This window comes from Miscanthus floridulus, chromosome 1, assembly GCF_019320115.1.
Source record: "Miscanthus floridulus cultivar M001 chromosome 1, ASM1932011v1, whole genome shotgun sequence".
NCBI lineage: Eukaryota > Viridiplantae > Streptophyta > Magnoliopsida > Poales > Poaceae > Miscanthus > Miscanthus floridulus.
This window is the reverse complement of record NC_089580.1, coordinates 187,556,097-187,580,312: the sequence shown is the minus strand read 5'-3', so window position 1 is coordinate 187,580,312 and position 24,216 is coordinate 187,556,097. Positions and strand designations below refer to the sequence as shown.

Sequence of the window (24,216 nt, the reverse complement as noted above, 5' to 3'; positions counted from 1 at the left end):
CTACCTCATCCCCCGTGCTCCTCGTTACGCAAGGCCGCCCACCAGCCCCTGCTCCACTCCACCCCTATCTTGCCCATCCACTACCCTACTCCACCACGCTGTTGGGCTACCCAACCGCCCTACCTGCAATTCCCTAGTCGCTGCTCCCTCTCCCACTGAAACGATCTGGCAAGTGGCTAGAGGGGGAGGTTGAATAGGTCTCTTTCTGAAATTTAATCAACTTCACAAAACCAGTCAGAACGTGGAACCTTCGGGCCAGAGCGTGAAGGTTTCGGGGCTAAGCGTGGAACCTCCGGGATCAGAGTAAGAAATCGATCTACTGTGGAATTTAACGAATGAAAAATAGATCGAATGTAATACCAGCCTTCCTGAGAAGTGTGTTGAGCTATCCTAACAGTTGGTTGCACCTAGAGGATGAGGGATTCATAGATCGGATGCAAACCCTAAAAATCAATTCAAATCACAAGTAATAGCAATAACAACAGCAATCACAGAGGACACGAGGATTTATCCTGCGGTTCAACTCACCACAAAGGCTTGTCTACGTCCATGTTGTTGAGGTTAGCCACAAAGGCTATGAAGTCTCTTTCAACTCGCTCCTCTTCTCCAACCTATCACCAAGGCAATAGATTGGAGGGTTCCACTAAGTCACAAAGGGTAATACAAACATCCCGGTGCTCAACCACAACGGATTGGGAGCTACCGGACGACCGCTAGTCGTTAGGAGCCAAGCTCCAAGAGTAACGAACACACCAAGCGGCTAGGGCTTCACCAAGTGCACAAGAACAGAGAAGAATGATCTTCTCGAGCTTTCTCACACTCTCTAGAGCCAAATCCCTCAAGGAATCACAAAGATTTGAGCAAAGAAGTTTGGAGCACCAAGCTTGGGAGAGAGAGAGCTTCTGTTCGTCAGGAATGAAGGAATGGAGAAGATGACCGTTGGGGGCGAAGGTGTATGGTATAAATACCACCCACGTCACCGACAAAATGGTCGGGTCTGATAGACCCTGGAGCCTCCGCGTCTGGGCGCGGAGGTTCCTCGTAGGCCAGAGTAGATAGGAATTCAGTTCAGCTGGCTTTTTGTGGCTGAGATTATTTGAGATGTAGATGGAGTTTTGAGCACTTGAGTCCACCCAGCACACTATTAGTATCCCCTTAATAGTACGGCTTATCCTATGACTCAATTATAAAATATAAAATGAATTAAACTAGCTCTTAAAGCTGTTGCAAGCCATTCATTCGAGTTGGGGGTCTCCTCCTTTGTTTCTTTGCATCCACGATTAAAGATATGCTGTTAGACATTTATCAAAGCTATTAGTCATTTAATTATGTGGTCAATATCATCAAAACCCATTTAGAGCTTGATTGCACTTACACCCACTCTAGATCTGCAATGTCGGCCTCGAGACATCGAGAGCGCTGAGGTGGAGGCCGATTCTCCCGATGGCGTCATGGAGAATAAGACCTAGCCGGCCAAGGGCCTGCGGCACCGCCATGCCCTGCTAAGGGCAGTGCTGTCGCAATGGCTTTGGCATCCAGCGAGAACAACCCGCCCTTCTCTCAATGACTCAATCCCATCGGTTCCAGGGGCTCCTCACCTTCGCCACTGTGCTTGACCTGCCCACCAGTGCCCATGTAGTCGCGCCCATCGCCGACCACGGCAAGCCTGTGGCTTTGCCTACCCCGACCTCAGGTATGTCCACATCTCTTAATCTCTTCTTCTCAGGATCTCTAGATCCTGAAATTTTTATCTCTTATTTCTGATGGGGTTTCTAAACTGAGAGATTGTTGGATAGATAGATGATTCAACGCGAAACAAACAATGCCCATGTTAGACAAGGCTTTTAAATTAATGCTAAGAGATTTTTGCTGGAACGAGTTTCTTCCTCTTTGTGGCCAGATCAAGAAAGTGAATTGTTCAACAATTAGATTAGAATTATTGGAACACGTGATTCCCTACTCACTTTTCCCTTCCTACACCTGCATCGCACGCCACAGTATTGTTTAAGTGAATGAAAAACGATATGCGTCGATCCACGATGCTACTATCTCTCTATCTATCAACTCCTTAACTGACAATCTGTAGCTACGTTATTTAGTTTATATGATTTGACTCCTTAGTCTTATATGGAGATACCTTTAAACATGCATCTTCTTTATGGTTGAACAACATGAAGTTCAAAGAGTTCTTGAGCAATGCTAATATCTCTATATCAACTGGTATCCATTAGCTGAAAACATGAAGTTTTAGAGTTGGTCTTTCTGGTTTGCATGTCTCTGAATATTTTCTTCTAGGATGGAATCTTACAACTGCTGCATGGACGTACATGGATCTTTGTCTTTGATATGCAAATCTTGAACTTGTAAACATGGTTGCAAATTGGAAGCTGATTACTTAAATTGCGAAACTGTGTCAAATCTTGAACTTCTAAACATGGTATGCTCTTCTTTTTCTGTACTGATAATATGGAGACGCATGGCCAAACATGGCCAATATTTGCTACTGCTTCACAAATAAAGTTAGGGACACATGTTTGGACTTTGGAGGTTGAGAACTACAAAGCTAAATGACAAACAAAAAAAATTCACCGTCATATTTGTTCAAATATAAAGAACAGGACTTCACTATAGAAACATAAATTTGTGAATATCTTTAAGGCATAAATTTGTGACAACAAAGAAGCTGCAAGCATAGGTAGGTCCTTCTAATCCCTTTAAGTTTTCAGAAAAACCAATATAGCGAACAACCACACACACATGCTAGCAGCCGGCCAATGTTCCTAAAAAACAAAGATTTCACATGCTGTGCAACACCCTAGAGGAAATATAGAAATTCAAACATATCTCGCAATTGCAATTTGAATAGAACAACATCAAAGTAGTCTATGCTCTATTGGTAAGTAGGAAAATATGTTAACTCATGACATGCTCCACTGGTAAGTAGGAAAAATGTACCAAGCTTCAATTCCCCTCAGCACTTCCAAAGTTAAAGCAAAGTTTCTTCCTTTTCAATGTTTCACTAACAATATGTTATACATTCGATCAAAAAAGTAGCTTGCACAGGAATCGAAAGTAGATTGACCATGATTTGTACTGCCCTCATTTCTACCATGCAAACCTAGGAGAATACAAACAAGATGTACTCTTTTCTACTGAAGAAAGGGCATTTCATGGCATCGGATTGACCAAACATTTCATCTGAGATCAACCAACCACCATTGCAGGTATGTAGTTAGAATTGGAAATAATCCAAAAAAAAGGCCTTTACATCTGTGCATTGCAGAGAGATTAATTGCTTAGTATGGAGGAGGGTATACAAAACTACTAGCTGTGTTATAGCATCGGCAATGCAAGGATTCTATTTGGTTGCACATTCAGACTAACTGCACTATATTCTGCAGTAATGAAAATTTCAGAGCAGATTAATTGCCTGAGACTGCAAGTTTCTACTCCGTGTGACAACGAGGCTGGCAGCAACAGTAACTGGCTTCCATGAACTGGAATACTCGATGGCCTGGCATCCAACGCTGGCACACCATCTGTTTTTGTCCAGCATTTAGCTACTTCTTTGCATGCGACATGTAGTAACTATTATATATAACTATCTGTATTTGGCATTCCAAATTTTAGTAGATCCTAATGTCTAACGGCCTTGATAGCTGAAATAGATGTGTTGTAATGAATTCCCTTGCAAGTTTCGCGGTCGTGGATTGATGACATCAAGATTGAATCATCTTATATGTATGGTTTGATTAATATATTTCCACTTGTATCAGTGATGCAAATTAATAGATCATGTGTCGTTTTAACTTGTTTTGAAAACCTTTCTTATGACAATAACTAATTGGATTAATATAGTTTTTTCATCCGTAGCAACGCACGGGCATTAGCTAGTAGAACCATAAAGACGATTGGATTAAAAGGAGGTTGTAACTATCGAGCAACTACTATGGACGGTTGACGTGGCTTAACATTAGAGGAAAGTAATTAGGTTTTATGACCCTTAAGGCGTCCACTAACGATCCTAGCTAGCTGCTAGCTATTTTGTGTCCACATTAGCTCATTTTACGAGATGGCAAAAGTTACCCACCAACAATCTAAAATACAATCACAAGCCAAGGAACATGAGGCCCAAGTGTTGGAATTTTTTTATCCTTTTCGCATGGAAGATTCATCTTTGTTGTTGGAAAAGGTTCCTGCTCGCTGCCTACTCTCCCTCGTGTCGTTTCATAGCAAGTATAATGATTAGGTGGAGGAGGGTAGAGAGAAGGGAAAGGAGAAGCGGGCTGTAAGTTTATAGTCCGTTTAGGCACAAGAACCAAAAAAAATTTATGAGAGAGACATATGGCCTATGTATTAATAGTGAATAGCTAACTATTACATGGGTGAGCTGAGAGAAGGCTAAAAATAACCTTCCAGCCGGTTGCTCGCTGTATTATTAGCCTTACTCTCATATGCTACAAGCTAGTGACGAAACAGTCATCAGCCAGTTTTAATGGGCATTTCTTGAAGGTTTCATACACATTAAATAGAATGACACGTTAGCAAAATCGAAATCTTTGCATGATTTGAGGACGCAGAATGGAAACGTTCCGTGGGGTGAAACGTTCCAGCTCTGTTTCCCAGACTTTTTTTTTAATTTTAACCCTTTTTGAATATAATTTTAAATCTAACACTGTCAGTTTTTTTAAAACTAACATGTTTGGCCACGCCTATTGCTATGGCGCGGCCAAATGCATGTGCCGTGATATGCATGGCGGCGCGGCAGAGGCCTTACGTGGCAGCGACCATCACTGTTGACCGCTGACGTGGCAAGGCTCTGCCGCGCCACCGATCTTGGCGCGGCAGTGCCGCGCCCTGATCCATGGCGCGGCAGAGCCCGGTATAAACACCGCCGCTGCCTCTTGCCCGAGCAGTCGGCGTTCCGCGAGAAACACAGCAAGGCAGTGCCGCCGCGCCCGCCTTCGCCCGCGCCTGGCCACGGCCGAGGACGCCGCCACCGCGCCCGCACGCAGGCGCGCCTCCCCCTCCGGCCGCCTCCATCCCTCCTCGTCCTCGTTTAAGGTTCTGATGCATATTTTATTTTCGTTTGAATAATGGATATGATATTATGAATGGAGTTAAGGTTAGCTGAAAAATTTTGTTTGGGAACTATGGTGAAGATATAAGTTTGAGTTTGTCAATGTTAAGGTTAATTATTTAGTTAGAAGTATGTTTGCCATGCAATTTTTTGTTGCTATAATTGTTGTTTATAATATTTTAGTTCCATTGAAAATGATTACATTTTTCATTAATTTGCGTTGTTTTGATTGATGTTTAATTTGAACCGTTTTATTAGATGGAAGACATGCTTCGGGAGCAGTTATGGCGAAAACGGGGTCGTCCTAGAGAAATGTACCCCGACGAGTCTAGCAAAGATGCCCCCGTCCCTCCTAAACTCCCTGTCCCTAATTGTGACTGTGGTCGTCCGGTCGACGTGTTTCAATCGAGACATCCGGACACAGCGGCTCGTTGCTTCTACACGTGCAGTCGTTTTAATGTAAGTAATTATTTCCGTATATTTTTCTTTCCATTTGTATTACTAGGTTACTAATATTTTGTTAAATTTTTATTGTGTAGGACCATGAGAGGTGCTTTTTCTTTCAGTGGATCGACGGTGCAGACAAGTTTGACCCTAGGTACCTCCTTTTCGACGATTGGTGGAGAGGGCGACATCCACGAGAGCACTTCGAGCGGTGGGTTCCACCTCTCCCTAACCCCCCTCCAATGACAGTTAAGGAGAAGCACTTAGCCACAGTTAGATGACTCGAGGAACCTCCTCTATGCCATTGCGGAGACCGATCCGTGATAAACCCTGACAATACGTTAGAGTTTGTGTGTCCAAACAAGTATGAAGTAAGTGCAAAGTGTATTTGTTCAAAAGTTGAGGTATATGTGTCATGTGCTAATGTCACGTTATTTAGGTGTATTCAATGGCGAAGTGTCGTTTTAAGGAGTGGTTGTATGGTCCTAAGAACAAATGGCCCGAAGAACCTCCAAAAGCAAAACAAAAGAAGCTAGATGAGCATAGAAAGCGAGCTGATTGCACCGTTGAATCACCGATTGTGGTGTCTAATGAGGGGGAGGAGGAGGAGGACGACACTGCAAGACTAAGCAAGCTCATCGCTCTAGCAGAGGCGGGCTTGCCAGTGGAGGAGGCTGAGGATGACACTGCCAGACTGAGCGAGCTCATCGCTCTAGCAGAGACGGGCTTACCGGCGGAGGAGGCTGAGGACGACACTGCCAGACTGAGCGAGCTCATCGCTCTAGCAGAGGCGGGCTTGCCAGCGGAGGAGGCTGAGGACGACACTTCTAGACTGAGCGAGCTCATCGCTCTAGCAGAGACGGGCTTACAAGCGGAGGAGGATGACAACGCGTTCTTCACTCAGGCCGCAGATGAAGCGGAGGCCGCTTACTACAGGTAAAAGGCAGATCAGCGCAATGCAGGTGACCCTAGCCACAGCAACAGGGTTGTGGTTGAGGATTGCTACTCGGACGACGAGTTGCCGACTCAATATGTTTCTGACTGAGAGTTTTTTATTGTATATTAAGTGATCACAACTGTTTGTATCATGCATTCAAAATTTATAAAACGAACATAATCATTTGCCGCGCCGTAGCCCGGGTTCAGTTGCCACATAGGATGGTTCTACACGCCATAGACCACGGCGGTCTGTGTCGCGCCATAGTACATGGCGCGTCAGTGACGCGCCATCGCACATGGCGCGTCAGTGAGGTGGTCAGCCAACGGCCAGCCAGCAATAATTTAGTTGTTGTCGGTGTTGTGTTAAACTACAGGTGCTGTACAAAATGAACATTAAGCTAATAAATGGACGACGAGTTGGCACATAATATTTTCATTTGTTTATGAGTACAAGTTTTCAACGATAATATTCGTTCGACATAAGTTCGACGTAATGAACTAAGTCCCACGAATGTAAGGAACCCTTGAACGCCTCTTGGAAACCTCATCGTCCAGTAGAAGAAGGGGGTCGTCGTACTCCACATCAAGAAGGGGGTACAGCTGGTGCGGCGTGGGAGGGGCCATCCTATTACAAAATGATAAACAAAGGGTTAGTGTATTCAAATTAATATTTTTCAGATAAACATTATGTACCATAGCACAATTTAAACTACTTGTTATGTAATATGAACACAATATAAAATCACCTGTTGTCTTCTATGCCGGCTAGCCTTGTGGCCAGATTGCTTGCAAACGGAGCAAAGATTCCTGCCACGAGTCTCGTTGAAGTCTCCCCCGCTGTACATGTCTTCGCCGTACCCTCTCATAGCGTCCATGTCCCCCTTCAGTCGCTTCTTCTTCCTTCTACCCTTCCCTACCTTCATTAGATCCGGATGCGGCACGTAGTAATAACCATTATAAGGTGGCCACTGTATTGAGTCTAGGTATGGCTCGAAGCTCATCTCCTAAATACTAACGGTGTTCGAACGGAGATACAAGGTTAACATATATGGTAGATCCTCATAGTTGTACCCGTGAACCCTACAGTCCATGATCATATGAGAGCAAGGGGCATGCATGATCTGAGGGACGTTTCAACTGCACTCTACCTTCTCAAGATCAACTCGATAGTTTCGTCCACCATAACGTTCGCCGCCCAAGCTTGTGCCACCATTGCCCCGTACACTAAAGATATGACGGCAGGGTCCATACGGCTCGGTGGTGTGCTGCTTGGCCAATTCCTTGGCCTCCTTCAAATGTCCAGCTCCGGCCTTTTCAAAACGCCCCTGCTCAGCTATATTTCTCTGTGCAAGTTCCCACATCTTCACAAAATATTCGTTGCACTTATGAAAGGAGAACTCAATAATTCCAGACACAGGCAATGATCGAACTCCGCTGAATATACGGTTGAAGGACTCCGAGGAGTTAGTAGTCATGATGCCATACCTAAAACCCCCCTCGTCATATGCTAACACCCACTGAGCCTTCTGTTCCATCTACGCCTCTAACTAGGCTTTTCCCGCTGTATTTACCATCTTGTCTACTTCTCTCTTTGTCTCCTTGAACTCGTGCTCTGTACGTACACAACATAGAGCCTTTACTTTGTCACATACCTTCTTCTTCCACTGACGCCGCTAGAAATTTGCGGCAAAGTGTCTCATGCACCATCTATGTACTAGAGGCGGGAACCCATCTATTTGCTCACCTGCAATATTAAGAAGCCCTGCGTGACAATTGGAGATCAAACATATAGTGCGAGTTGGACCAAGCACTTCAACATGTAGTAGCCGCATGAACCAAGACCATGATTCATTGTTTTCTCCCTCTACCAAAGCAAAAGCCACGGGTACTATCTGGTCCTCAGGATCAACAGCAACAGCCATCATCAAGGTGCCCTGTAGTTTCCTGTTAGGAAAGTGCCATCAACAAGTACGACTGGCCGACAAAACTGGAATGCATGTTCTGTTTGCGTGAACGACCAGAACACATGATAGAGGACATGCCTCAATGGGTCCTGAAAAAACATCCCTCCGGTGTCCACAAACCATTTCAAGCTAGGGTTGTAATAATGCATTGCACATAAGATGCGGGGCACCCTATTGTATGCTTCCTCCCAAGTACTCCATCGAATCGCGAGAGCGATTTGCTTAGCACGCCAAGCCTTTCCGTACGACACATCGTACCTAACGAATCTAGATATGGACTGTTGTAAAGAAGACACCGAGATGTCATTATTGTCATCAATGAGGCCCAATATACGACGGGCAAGGTAACGTGCAGTGAGCTGCTGATGATTTTCCTTCCCCCTATTGTCTAGGGAAGTGTGGGGTTCAATAACTTTAGTTATCCTCCACTTGCCATCACTCTGTCTCCTTTGTGCATTTAACCTCCATAGACAACCGTTTTTGCATATCAAGTGGTACCTCAACTCATGGTCCGAATGAGTTACGGTGTACGGTCTATGGTGGTACACAACATAGTCCTGAAGGAAGAGTTTCATCTCTGACATTGTGTTGAATATCATCCCCTTCCTAAGGGGTTCTTTCTCATGGTTATACAATGAATTCCTACACAGCTGGAGACCGGTATCATAAACTGCCATATCCGTCATGCTGACATCCCTATAGTTCGGAACGCCCCTAAAAGGTACGTTCTTGGACCTTAGTTGCTCAAGCTCAGCCGCTGTGTAAGGTGGTGGTGGAACATATTGCTGCGCTTCGCTAATTCTGGCCCATAAATCATAGGGGTTATCATCTGCAGCCAAATATGTGACTAGTCTACCCTGAACATGGACACCATGTAAAACCTCGGTTCGTACTGGTAATGGAATAGTATGAACCGGTACTGGCATGGCATCAGTCGGTGTTGCCACAACATCTATACCTCATTAGGCATCATCAGAATCATCTGAATCACTGCTAACTACATCACCGATCCTGTCCTCCGCCTCCTACTCCTCTTCCTGTTCGAACTCATTCACATCGAAGTCATTGCTTATACAGTCTACTATAGTTGAATGAAACTGCTCCCGCATCAACTGACTGTCCAAATCCATGTTATCCTGACTTGCTTCCCGTTCGACACATAATTCTTGTTCATTGCCTCCAAAACCATCAATGGACGGGCCGTCCTGCACACCATGCATCCTGTACCCATTCTCCACCACCACCTCAGTCATGGGCACATTGGAACCTTGAAGAACCCTTGTGTAGCGGGACCAGTGAGCAGGGTCGCGCGAGGGCATGAGGACATAGTGTGCCCTAGTCTTCCCAGTATCAAACCTCCCCTTGAGTGTGAAATCACCCCCAAACTTTGTATTCAAACGGACACAAAGGTCGTTGAAGCTAGGAGGTTCATCAAACCATTCCAATTCTTCTTCCACATCCTCAAACATACCATCTTCTCTCTTAACACTTCATCCGAACAAAACTCTAACACAACAATCCATCTGCAAAAACATTTCAAGAAACTTCATGAAGTCGTCGAAATCATCGTACGTAATGTCCATATTAATATTATTACATTTTCTAACTATAACTATTCTAACCAATCAAATATTAACATCTATATAAGGCTAACTACAATAACTTATTAGACTAAATCCAATGTACAACTAGAGTAAATAACTGTACTAACTAAACTATCTTACTTTACTACCTATACTAACTTATTATATTACGTATACTAACTAAACTAACTAACTTTACTAACTATATTAGCTATACTTTGATAATTTTACTAACTTTATTAATTGTGCTAACTATATTAGTGAAGTACCTCGCTGCAGCACCTAGGCGGGCAGCCGCCCTGCGTGACCGGAGGTTCTGGCCGGAGGGGGAGGCGCGCCTACGTGCGGGCGCGGTGGCTGCACCGGGCGATCGGCGGCCTAGCAGGCGCGGCTCGCTTACTGCCTCGGCTGGCTTGCTGGCGCGGCGGGATAGCTGGCATGGGCGGACGCGGCCGCGGCGGACGGCGTCCTCGGCCGCGGGCAGGCGCGGGCGAAGGCGGGCGCGGCGGCACTGCTGTGTTTCTCGCGAAACGCCGACTGCTCGGGCAGGAGGCAGCGGCGGTGTTTATACCGAGCTGGCGCGGCACTGCCGCACCAAGATCGGTGGCGCGGCAGAGCCTTGCCACGTCAGCGGTCAGTGGTGATGGTCGCCGCCACGTAACGCATCTGCCGCGCCGCCATGCATGGCGCGGCACAGGCATTTGGCCGCGCCATGGCAATAGACGCGACCAAAAGTGTTAGTTTAAAAAAAAAACTAACAGTGTTAGATTTAAAATTATATTTAAAAAAGGGTTAAAATTAAAAAAAAATCGTTTCCCACGACTTGGAAACTGCACGACACAACCATTGAGAGCTGTTCGTTTCATCACCGGGATCCCGTACGGCTGCAGCTTCACGCGCGCTACTACTTCCCTTTTCAATTCCTCGCCGCCTTCTCCCGCCATTCCTTCTCCTGCTGTCTTCCGTTCTCCATCCCCTTGCCGCCTTGCGGAAAGTGGAGCAGAGCAGCTCTCAGCAGATGGATCCAGCAGCTCCGACGGTGGTCAGAGTTTCTGGCCGGCGCGGCTCCGACGCGGGAGGAAACTGGCGTGGGAGCAAGCAGCGCATGCAGAAGGTAGCGGTGTCGCCTGCGCCACTGTCGTCCTCCTCACCAGTGCCGCTATCGTCCTCCTCAGTCTTCACCAGCGCCGCCGTCTACCTCGTCACCTGCGCCACCACCGTCGCCTACAAACTCGACCGCGCCGCCACCACGTCTACTTGCACCACGGCCACCTCAAGTAGCAGAATGGGGACCCAGACCAAATGTTCCATCCCCCATGGAAACTTCTCTCAAGACCCATGGTGAGTTGTTTTGGATTCCAGATCCGAATCTTCTTGGTGGTTGATCTCCATTTTACCACGACCACCTCAAGTACCTTCTTCTTCTTTTATCAGAACCTGAAAGTACCAACGAGATGTAGGCAAGGATTTCCATGCATGATGTTGTAGGCAAGGAGATTCTTCCGTTTTCTGTAGTATATGCATCCTGTAAGATGTACCGATTTAAGGATAAATCCTGATCTGAATGTGAATGATGCAGTGTGAAAATGGCCCTGTGAATGGTGTTTTGTGAAAGAGAAAAATTTATGGCCAGTGCCTCAACTTACACGAGTTGTCAACTAGGTCCCTCTACTTTTAAACTGTTATTTCTGGGTCCTATGAACTTGCATCGGGTGTCATCCAGTTCCAAACAGGTCCAAACCCGCTTTGGATGCTGACATGGCACACTGATTGTACACTTGCGTGGGTCCTACACATGGGGCCCACATGTCAGTGGTTATATTTTTATTTAGTACACTCGTTGGCCGCCGCGTGCGCCCCCGCCGGCCGGGGCCACGCCCTTGCCCTTGCCCCGTTGTCCGCGGCGCCTGCCCAGCCACGAGCTTTGGCACTTCCTGCAGCAAAGGTATCTTCTTCGGAAGCGAATCCTCTTCGACAGTGGAGGCAGAAAGACAGAGAGGTCACGGCGGTGCGGATCTTCTTCGGCAGTGGAGGCAGAGAGGGAGGGGGAGAGCGAGCGAGTAGAAGGGTGAGGGAGAGAGCGGCGGCGGCGGCGAGCCAGCACACGGCCGACCTAGGGGCGCGGCGGTGCCCGCAGCGCCGAGCCCGCGCGCGGCCGACCCGCGGTGACGTCTGTGAGCTTCAGGCGCCGGCGTGACTGCCCCGGCATGCCCAGCTGCTGCTGCTGCTGCAGGAAGCTCTGGAGATCACGGCTGGGCGGGCGTGCGCGGCCCCGGCGGCCACTGGTGGGTGCGGCCATGGCGGAGTGCGGCGGTTTTACATTTTCCTTTTTTATGCTGTGCAGAAAATTAAAATAAATAAAAATATAACCAACTGACATGTGAGCCCCACATGTAGGAGCTTAGCTAGTGTACGATCAGCATGCCACGTCAGCATCTCGAGCGGGTTTAGACCCGTTTAGACCTGGATGACATCCGATACCAAATTTATAGGCCCAGAAATAAGAATTTAAAAGTAGGAGGGCCTAGTTGACACCTCGTGGCAAGTTGAGAACCGGCCATGAATTTCTCTTTGCGAAAACTACTCTCTGAAATACTCCGTAAATCAGTGGTTAAATAGCTCTCTGAAATGCCTGTATGCCTGTTCTGAAAAGCCTGTATGCATGTTCTGTATGCCTGAAAATAGCTCTCTGAAATGCCTGTTCTGCGAGTCAGCATCAACAAACACTTCCAGTCTTATTTTCTTTGCTGTTCTGTATGCATGTATTTGATCTCGTGCTTAGGATCCAACTCCAGCTTGGAAGTTTGGCTACATAGTTTATATGGCATATTTGATCACAACAGAGTGCAATAATTATTTAAAACAACGAAATGAAACGGTTAAGAATTATTATTTAGTAATTAATTAGGGATTAATCTAAGAGGTGTCTTTTCACCCCTCTCTCTCACACACTTGTAATCGCCCACATAGGCCTAGTGTATATATATACACACACTGTTTATTGGAAATACACCATGAACATTTGCATCTCTCGCTTTTGTCTCGCCCTGTGCTTTCAACACGTTATCACGCACTTCGTTCTCCACTGAGCAACTACCGAGAAGAACAGGAGGCTGCTGAGGCCATGCATCTGTTCTCACCGGCGACAACAGCGAACGTCCGCACATACTGCAACGCTGCCGTAGGCTAGCATCGTCATCTGCATCCTGCATGAAGAAATGAAGACGGCGGACTGCATCAGCAATACGAACCGCACTACCGAAGCATCATACTGGAATAAAATGCCACGGTATCTTCGTCGAGGAAGGAGTACAGTCAGAAATCATGGTTATTCATTAATCTACGATGTTCTTACCTTTCTAAGAAAGCCAAGATTATTTCTTCCAACTCTTTTGCCGGAGAGGTCTGTTGTGGCGGCGTTCGCGAGCCCCAGGCTGTTGGCCATGGTGCTTGCTTGGCCGCGTGCGCCTGGCTAGTGGCGACGCTCCTGTACCGGACGCCCCGTCGGCGGCGGCCGCCGGTGGTTGCGGTGACCGCGTGCGCCCAGCCAGCGGGGGCAGTGGCTCCTGTGCGCCTGCGCGCAAGGCCGGAAATGGCGGCAGCGCACCTAAACTGAGGCCGGCAGCGGTGCTCGGGCGCCCGGCCGGCGGTGGCTCGCCTTTGCGGACCAGACCGGTTACGGTGTTCGCGCGCCGGTCGGTGGGCTCGCTGCGAGGCCTGTGCGTCTGACCGAGCATGGCGGCAGTGGTTGCTGGCGGCATCCGGCACCAGAAACGCCGGTAGTGCCCGCGTCTGGCCGGCAGTGCCCGCGGCTAGTGACTCCACGATCGGCAGCCCTGCGCGGCTCCGAAGGAAAGCGACCAGGCAACCGGGACAACAGAGCGGCCTAGAGACGGCATCCCGCGGGGCCTCGTCCTCGCGGTAGGCGGCCCAGCGCAGCCTGGTACCCGCGATCGCCGGCGGCGGCCGGCTGCTCCCTATGGCGTCGACCAGGCGACACTCGCACCGGTGACAGGCAGCCCGCGCGGCCTCCGCACTCACGGCCGGCGGCAGTTGTTGCGCTCGTTTGGCCGTAAGGACGAGCGACGGTTTCGCACCGTCCGTGGCTTCGAAGAGAAGAGGGTAAGATTGTGCCATTTTTCTTCTTTTTTTGCACATAGACCTTTCCGGTTTATGTGAATTACATGATAATTCTTATCAATTATTAATGTATTTTCGTTCCTATGGTTTAGCCCACTCATTTTTAACGCAAAATACTACTACAATATACTGCATTTATATTTGATGATATAAATGCTTGTTTTAGACCTAATGGTTTAAACAAATTATGATGCACATTATCTACTAGCGTAAATAGATTATTTTTTAAGACTTATGAGTCTTTAGAAATTGCATCATAATATTTTATATTACGAATAATTTTACTATGTTAATTTTATACATATTTTATGTATCTATGATCTTCTGTTTTAGTCATGGACTCTAACAGTATTAGTATTGTAGAGTTTTTACTTCTATACATTGTTTTGTTTTTAGACCAGAAAATTGATCATGTCTAAACATACATAGTTTGCTGTTTTTGTTGTGTCGGGTTCATAAACCCAGGGTCCCTCGGGGACCGGCTTCTACACTAAGGCTCAGCCCAAGAGTCTAAAAACAACAGGGCAAAGGAACGGTCCAGCAACCGACCGGAAGGCCAGGCCCAAGAAGAGCAACGCCCGCTCATCAGCTACTTCGGCCCACCTCTCCGATTGGAGCACTCAATTCGGGCTTTGGCCGCCTCCGGACGGCCTCTCCAATCGGAAGGCCTGCCCCGAGCCCTACTTCCGACTCTGACCCCGCGTCCCTCCGACTGGGGCTCATAGGAACCCTGCTCACCGCTCTTCTCCGACCGGCGCACTCAGAGCCGACTGGAGCCATCTGACCGGAGACGCCCGCTCGGAAGGAACCAGAAGGCGTGCGGGGAAAGGCAAGGCAAGGCTCACAAGTCAAAACCACTATACCAGGGACCATACCCTACATGGAACAGCACTCTGCGGCCACCCTGACACAAACAGTATTGTAGGCGCCGATGTCTCTCACTACAGTATTGTAGGGGCCGCTAAAACTCCCAGTAAAACCCCCCGCGTGTCCCTGGACATCGATAGAGGTATGGGCACCAGGATTTACCGTACCGGGAGAACATAGCGAGGCTCCTCACATACCTCTTGGCATCAAATAGTTTTTTGCAGGTAGTGACGTCAACCCTTCCTAAAGAAGATAGCGCCATCTCCCACGTGCACCTGACATTCTACAGTGACATCAACAGCATTGTGGGGGCCTACCACTATCCGATCCTCGTCAGCGTGAGCAACAAGGCTTAAAAACATCCGTACCCTCTCTCTCTCACACCTGTAAAGCCATCCCCTTCATCTATAAAAGGGGATGGACTCCCTCCAACAGAGGAGACCGAATGATCGAAGACCGATTCCAGTAGGCTAGAGTTCCTTAGATCGATAGCTCACAACCACATAACCACCAAGTTCCGACCGCAAGCACACGCTTGAACACCTAGCTCATAGCGAAGTTCCTGTCACTCTCGGCCCTTCCGGTCGGAGCCGACCGGACCTCTTGTACACCCCATTTTTCTCCTTCTCGTTTGTAACTCCACTGCAAACTTCGAGCACCTGGGCTTCGGAATAAAGTCACCGACCGACCCTGACTGGACGTAGGGTACGTTGCTCGAACCAGTATAAATCCTATGCATTGAATGCTAGGCCACCTCCGATCACAACGTATAGCAAAACTATAAATATTCACTAGTTGGTCACATTCTGCACCGACAGTTGGCGCCGTCCGTGGGGAAGACGCTGTACGTTCAACACCTTTTTGGTCATCGGATGGCCCATACTTCTGCCACCCCCACTGTGGTGGGCTCGGGCAATACGATTCGCTTCGGGTCGTTGGAGTTCCCCGCACTCTCGCCCACCGGGATGCGGGTTCCACCCGTCTTCGAGCCATCCTAGGCCTTTCTCTTCGGAAGCCTAAACTTCGTCGCCTACTGGCTCGGCATACTACACCTCCACGAGGAGGCTCGCGACCCAGCACTCATCGGAGGGACGTCCTCCATCAACTCCGGGACACGCGACTTCGACGACATGGCATCTGCGCTTCATTCCAAGCAAACTCTCTGCTCAAATCCCGTTGTGAGTAATATACACGCTGTTATGTACTCACTATTCTCTATCTTCCGCCGATTACCCGGTGGAACCCTATTGTCCCTAACGCAACCACCGTACGGCCAGTTCCCCTACGGCCTCACGTCTTCCGCTCGTGCCGCCCCCTCTTGCATCCGAATTCGTCGGAATGGTGAGCTATGCTCCCACTTGTTTCTTTGACCTCATGGATGACGATGGCGAGAGTGATGGCTCTAGCATCGGCGACATGGCACCTAGCCACCGTCTGTCCTAGGAGTACGCCATGGCGAACCCTCTAGGACACCCACCGATGGAAGCGGAGTTCTCATGGACTCATGCCCCTCCGGGCCCTCATGCGGAGACCCCCGAGCTCACACGTGAGCACGGGGAGGAACTGCGACAACGATGGCTACATGAGCCACCGGCTGCACCAGCGCGCTCGGTGCTCCACACTGCGCCCCATGCGCATAGACCGGTGAACGACGCTTGGAGTCACGCCCGTTAGCCCCAGCGCAACATCCTGGTTCGGGGGACTAATCCCCCGTAGTTCACTCAGGCCAGTCAAAACATTGCCGCCGCAGCAATGCTCCTACGCGACCTGCCCGAGCCAAACAACCCTCACGAACGAGCGATCCACCAGAACCTTCGGGCACTGCTAGAGACCGCCACCGTTCAACAAGCGGAGTGCTCCATATCACGATGCCGACTCGTGACCTCGCTCCCCGTCCGGGGAATAGGGACACAACATATGGGGCACTACACCCTATCACTGCAACAACCACAGAGTGTGGCATAGGAAGCCGCAATGGCACCTCACCTCGACTTGATGACCGCCCCATGCCGACCGCCTATCTACGCGTGGCTCGAGCCGAACGAAGACACGCGTAGCGTCGACCAGAGTCCCAGCCCTGACCGCCTGGGACCATGGATCTTTGTCCAACCATTCTAGCAAGTGTCGTTCCCACCACGCTTCAACGAAGGCCACGACAAAGGAAAGGCCAAGCGCGAGGATCGAGATGAGGGCCCCTCCACGCAGAGGGGAAAAAGAACAGAAAGGATCGCCGCCAACCGGCTAACTTTGTGTTGGTCGCCGTGGCCGATCATGCGGGCACGTAGCCCCAACAAGACCCTTCGGGCCACTTCCATGACCTCATGGAGAGCCCGTGCACCAACCACGACTATCCCGTCAAACACCTCTACAAGGACTACCAGCTCCTCAAGCGCATGCTGAGGTAAGCTGGCAGGCCAAAGGGAGAAAAAGGCGAGGAAGCAGCAACCGAAGAAGGGGCATAGCAGGCAAGGATCTAGACGACTGAAGGATGAAGTGATCCGACCGGACATCTACCAACTAAAGGACAACAATGACGACGCTCTCTCTGAGCACCTTGGAACAGCTATATCGTTTCTTCTTTTCCTAAGTTTCAGTCTTACCTTTACTTAGCGAACGCTCCTATAAAAGCACCCCGACCCGAAAACTTTTTGGCTCGAGGCGCTTGGGGATCCACTAGGGGGCTCTACTACCCCTCTATTTTTGTTTTTACTTTAAGTACTCTTTTACTTTCATATGGAGAAACTCCTTCCTACCCAAATAAAAGGGCAGTTCGTTCCTTTGATTTACCTTACGTAACTTTGCTTTAGAATATTCCGACTGATCGCACCCTGCCTTTTCCTATGGTTACAACCGTCCGAGCCTCATGGGCCATGCCTCGGGCTTGCAAAGTTGCAGCCTATGGAACAAACAGGCAGGTACGAGAAAGAAAGAAATTTAAAACAAAATTATGCTACAGGAAAACTAAGGAACAAAAGGGAACAAGCTTCCCCGAACAGAGCAACTCCATCACAAAAACAAAAACCGATTGCAGTCATTAAAACACACACGAGCGTTTTACACAGGGGTCCCCCCATGAACTTAAACTTCTTACGTTTACTAATTACTTATATTTATCAAGGTATTAAACCAGCCCAGCGGCATCAGCTGTCGGCGTGACTGACGAAGGCACAGGCTGCTCATTCCCCAGCAGCACGACGTTCGACTCGATTGGGGCCGAGGCAACATTCCCCCCCTAAACTAGGCTCCATGCTATCTGCAGGTTCGGAGGCATCCTCACCATGCATGCTTCGGGCCATGTCTTCACGGCGAACATCTATCACCCACTCGGCGGAGACTTGCTCTAACACCGACCACGCATGCGGCAGTAGGCTCTCCCCGATTGATTGGATGTCCTCCATGCTCAGGCCTTCAGCATACCCGCCATAGATAGTGGCGAAGTCTAGATTCGGGTGGTACGTTGCCACCGAGGTCAGCACCCCCGATGCCCTGTAAAACAGCCTGCTCCTAATAAGGTCCTTGACCACGTCTGGGACCTCCGCTAGCTAGACAGCAAGCGTGCTAGTGCTTGGCACCGACCGAAAGACTTCTGAGACGACGAGCTGGGCAACGTTGCAGATCTAGTCAAGGTCTCCCTCAAGAGCACATCGCTCTTCATGGGACTTGGCCAGCTCCTCCGCATTACGGCTGAGGGTCACCTTGGTCGTCTCTAGGTCCCGCTCCAGCATCTTTACCTTTCCATCCTACTCTAGGAGAGGGGCGACAAGCTCAGGAACAGGTTGAAGAAAGAAACCAATGCAATGAAAAAAGGGAACATACCAGCATGAGAATTCTCAAGGGTAGAGAACTACTCCACCTATCGAGTCGCCTACGTGCATAGCCAGGTGTTCACCTCCTTCGTCTCCATCACCCGATGTCAAAGTGTGAGCACCTCCTGGTCTACCTCTGACCGAGCCCTCTGTTCCGCCTCTAGGGCCTTCCATGCTGACTCCAAGGCGACCCGCTCTGATGCCAGAGCACTCCGCTCCAGCTCAAGGGCCACCAAGGCCTCTTGAAGTGCCATCTCGGTGCTCGCCAGGGATGCCCATAGCTCCGCCTCAGTCTCCGCCTAGCGGGCTTTTGTCGCCTTGAGCCCTTGCTCGGCGGTAGTCGCCCGCTCCACTGCACGATGTCCCTCCGCCCATGCCACGGTCGCTTCGGCTACCTAGTCCTGGGACTCACGGTGAGCAAACTCTACCCGACGCTCGAGCTCAGCCATCCGGGCGTGTTCCGCCCAGAGGAAGGAAGACTTGCAGGACAACATCTTCCTTATATCCTACAAAAAACAAGCATGCTAAAGACAACCAACGAAAGATTCAAAGGTTGAGGACAAGTACTAGAAACTCACCTCCACAGCGAGCTGCAGGTCACCCTCAACCAATTGCTGAGCGAACTGAGCCTGTTTTTGGGTGCTTTCAAACTTCGCGGATAGCTTGGTAAGCTTGGACACCGCGGCATGCCCTTGCCCCCCAAAAATGTCCCAGAGCTGACACTCCTAGGAATCCCAGAGGACGAACCTCACCTTCAATGGGTCCTCAGGGTAGGGCCACTCTAGGTCACCCTCTGGCGAACCACCGGAGGGCCCACCCTCCAACTAGACCACCGCCAGCTCCCACAGCGATGCTGCCAGCTCCCGCGATGACATCGCCAGCTCCCACGACGACACTGGCGGCTCCGCCACGATGTCCACCTTGTCATCGAATGGGATCTCCACCACCTCATCCACGTGGAACGCCGCCAGGCATCCCAACTCCATCCCGATCGCCCTTCCCTCCGGCGCCTTTGGCTCCAATAGCAAGGATAAGCTATGCGGCCCTCCACCTGGCGAGATAGGGAGCTCTCCCTCCCTCATCTCTTCCACCAAGACCGGCGAAGGAGGGGCCACATGAAAGCTCTAGTTTGGTTTTGGTGAATTAATGAAACCCTAAGTGCTAACCTAGTTTATCAAGTGATCATGAGATAGGTAGCACATTCCAAGTGATAAAGCAAATGAAGATCATAGCATGATGATGATACCATGGTGATGATCAAGTGCTTGAACTTGGAAAGAAGAAAGAGAAAAACAAAAAGCTCAAGGCAAAGGTATAAACCATATGAGCTATTTTGTTTTGGTGATCAAGACACTTAGAGAGTGTGATCACATTTAGGTTTGATAGCCATACTAATAAGAGGGGTGAAACTCGTATTGAAATGTGGTTATCAAAGTGCCACTAGATGCTCTAACTCATTGCATATGCATTTAGGATCTAGTGAAATGCTAACACCCATGAAAATGTTTGTGAAAATATGCTAACACATGTGCACAAGGTGATACACTTGGTGGTTGGCACATTTGAGCAAGGGTAAAGAAGTTAGAGGTGAAAAGGAGTTAGTCTTGCTGGTCACAATGTGACCGAACACTGGTCCCAGAGGAACCGGCACGTCCGGTCAATTGTAACAGCAGAGACGTTAGCATCGGTCAAACGACCGGACGCTGGGTCGCTCAATGATCGGACGCTAGTGAGGTGTGTCTGGTCATGTTGTCGGGCAGCGCACAGAGGCAAGGGTCTCTGACCGGACGGTGGCAGGGTCCGGTTGTGCTTGACCGAACATGTCCGGTGGGCAAAAGGCGTTTCTAGAACCTTACTAGAAATGACCGGACGCTTATGGCTCAGTATCCAGTCAGTTATAGCGCAGTGTCCGGTCAACTTCAGTGACCATTGATATCTGGACATGTGGCTATCATTGGGCGACTAGACGTTGAGGTCCAGCGTCCGGTCAACATGACCAGTGCGTTCGGTCAACCTGTGTTGTGCCCAGTGAAGGGGTACAACGGCTCTATTTTATGGGGGCTTCTATTTAAGCCCCATGGCTAGTTGAAGCTCATAACCTTTGGCAATTTTCATTGACATGGCAACCTTGTGAGCTTAGCCAAAGCCCTCCCACTCATCTCCATCATTGATTCATCATCTTTATGAGATTGAGAGTGAATCCAAGTGCATTGCTTGAGTGATTGCATCTAGAGGCACTTGGTGTTCGTGTTTCACTATGGATTTGACTTGTTACTCTTGGTGGTTGCTGCCACCTAGATGGCTTGGAGCAGTGAGGATCGTCGAGCAGAGGTTGGTGATTGTCTCTGGCTCTGATCATGGTGATTGTGAGGGGTTCTTGACCTTTCCCCGGTTGAGAGCCAAAAGGTACTCTAGTGCTCATGGCTTGTGTGATCCTTATCTTGTGTTGGTTGTGCGGCACCCTATTGAGGGTTTGGCGTGTGAAGCCAATTAGCGCGTGAACCTCCAAGTGAGTGAATCGCCACAACAAGGACTAGCTTGTCGGCAAGCAAGTGAACCTCGGTAAAAAATCATTGTATTCATCATTGATTCCGAGGTGATTGGTCTTCATTGTTATTTATCCTTGTGATTGATTGGTTCCTTCATCTACACGGCGGTATAATCTTCTTGATCACTCTCTTTACATTACCGCAAACTAGTTGACAAGCTCTTTAGTGTAGCTAGTTGTGAGAGCTTGCTTGCTTGGTTGGTGTGGCTCTTTAGTTAGCCTTTGAGAGCACACTAACATAGAGTAGTATCATAGCTATTATGTGAATAGATACTATCTAAACTAGAATTATGGTAGGTGGCTTGCTTTTTGAGTAGGCTAGTGCAACACTTGCTTCGCCTCATAATTGTCTAACCATTTTGTTAAGTATTGTTGTAGAAATTTTATTAGGATATTCACCCCCCCCCTCTAGCCATTAGGACCTTTCACCGTGAGGGTTACCTCAGACGCAACCCCTGCCATCACAACAGGATTGCTGCCAACATTGACGCCACTGCCGCCTTATCAGCAGCCGCCCTAGGGGCACCACCCCCAGGAGGGAACGCTACAGGGTAGGCCTCCAAGTCTCCTACACGAGGGTCGAAGCGGTGCTCAACCCTGGCATCCCCCGGCCGCTGACAGAAATTACAGATGGGTCACACTCCAAAAGGACTCAACCAGCAAAAGATCGAAGGGTAGCAAAGGGAAACATACCAGGAGGTGAGCGGCATGACCCTGAAGGCAGGCCCCAATAGCAATGGACCTACAGGATGAGGGCCGCTCCTAGACTATGACCCATGCCCCCTCACTTCGGACAGGGGTGGAGTCGTCCTGCCTGGCCTATGGGTCACTACGACCGCCAGCTCGAGACTCCCCGACCAGAGCAGCAGATGGAGCATCCTTCGACCGTAAGTCACATGTCGCCCGAGCACTAGTCTGCTCCTTAGACCACCCGGACTGCTCGACTGCACCCACAATAGGTAGGGCCTCCTCCGGCTGCGAGCCCGGCATTAGCACCGGTCCCACTGGCACACAAGTGCTAGTCTGCTCCTCAGACCGCCTGGCTCGCTTGGCCGCATCCGCCACAGGCGATGACGGAACTGGTGATGCCATCGAGGGGCACAGTGACCGTGTCCACTTCGCTGCCCGTTCACCGATGACGTACGCACTCACAGCGCGCTTCCTCGACACAGGAACCTCCACATGCCACGCGGCCTCCTCCTCGCCAGCGGACACCACCGCAGGGTCGCGACACTCCGCTGAGGTCATGATGACCTCCCGACTCTCCTCCTCATCGGAGAAGACCATGTCATCCAAGTCCGTAGGATCATCCGATGTGAGTTCTGACTCGACATCGCTCCTACATTCCCCGGCCCTCATGCATCAGGTGACCTCCTTCTTCTTCTCTTCCTTCCGCCAAACCTCCCTGGTTCTCTTCTTCTTCCGGGCATCTGCCGCCTCCTTCTGGGTGGCTTGTCGGGCCCTTCCCTCTGGTCCCCTAGGAAGGTGTGGTCGGGACTTGTACCTTTCAAGCCCCTACAGAACGGATGCCCCAGGATCAAGAAATAACAAAAACAGAGGAAGAAACACGAACAAAATAAAGGATCATACCAGGTTAGACACAACTGAGGCATTAAACGGTATGGGTTTCCCCGCAACCGTATCCCTAGGCCTCAGCTGCAGCCCTCGGCCAAGGCGACTCCAGACCTCATCATTTGGTAGGTCCTCCGATGACACATGGTCCGGGTCCGACCGGCCACCATAGATCCACATTGGTCGCATCCTCTCCGCCAATGGCGCAACCCGGTGGCGAAAGAGGGTGTGGAACACCCAAACCCCATCGAGGCTGAGCCTTATGAGCTTCCATAGCTCCTCCTCGATGACATCCACCTTGTGCCTCTCCGTGCAGGCGCAACCCCATGACCAACTTTTCTGCTTCGCCGGCCTCCCACCAGTGAACACCGAAAACGGTGCCTCCGCCGGATTCCGGATGTAAAACCACTCCCCATGCCATTCCCAGTTGGAGTCGCATGGGGAGTACGCGGGATACACACCTCCCGCGCTCAGCTTCTTTTGTAGGGCGAACCCTCCCACTGATGCGGTCTCAGCTAAATTCCCCGCCGTCATAGCCCTCCCAGAGATGAAGAGCCAAAAGAGATCCACGTGCGGCTCCATCCCAAGGAAAGCCTCACAGACGATGACGAAACCAGCGATGTGCAGCACCCCCATCGGATTGAGGTGCTGCAGCTCCAGACCCTACTCGTTGAGAAGCCTGTATAGGAACCAGTGCATGGGGTATCCTAATCCATGCTCATGGAAGGTAAGGAAATAAACCACCTTGTTCGGACAAGGTTGCGGAAACTCCTCCTTCCTAGGGTCCCTTCAGTGCGCCACCTCCTACGGTGGCAGAAACCCCTTCGTGATGAAAGCTTCTAGCACCAACAACCTCATGGTGGATGACCTCTAGTCTGACATTTTGGTGACTTCCTCTCTTCTCCCCCGCTCTCTCCCCTTCCTAGAAACCTCCGTGGCTCTCAGGAATGCTCACGGCAAAAAGGAAGAGAGAAGGCGGCGGCAGATGAAGAACAGGCAAAAGAATGGAACGAAAACCCTCTCCCCTCTCCTACTTAAGGAAAAGGGAGCAGCGGTTATGGAAGGACACACTGATCAGGGAAGCCAGAACAATGGGGTGAGAATTTCACTCTTTTTCATTTAATGCAGATAGGACGTGCCCTGACCGATAAGACATGCTCAGCCCGATGGAATGGCTCCTGGTCAGAAGGGATGTGGCCTAGCCATGACCCACCACTACTGCATGATCAACCACTACCACACGACAGGCATAGGAACCGAAGTGCCACCGCAC

The 24,216-nt window shown here is 49.8% G+C and overlaps 1 long non-coding RNA gene across 1 annotated transcript; it reads left to right on the top strand.

Annotated features, from left to right (window-relative positions):
• The first annotated feature begins 1,466 nt into the window (after nucleotides 1-1,466).
• On the top strand, nucleotides 1,467-3,744 carry LOC136505657 (uncharacterized). The gene is made up of 3 exons (XR_010771275.1): nucleotides 1,467-1,693; nucleotides 3,123-3,224; nucleotides 3,402-3,744. It is a non-coding gene; the product is annotated as an uncharacterized lncRNA (long non-coding RNA).
• The last annotated feature ends 20,472 nt before the right edge of the window (nucleotides 3,745-24,216 follow it).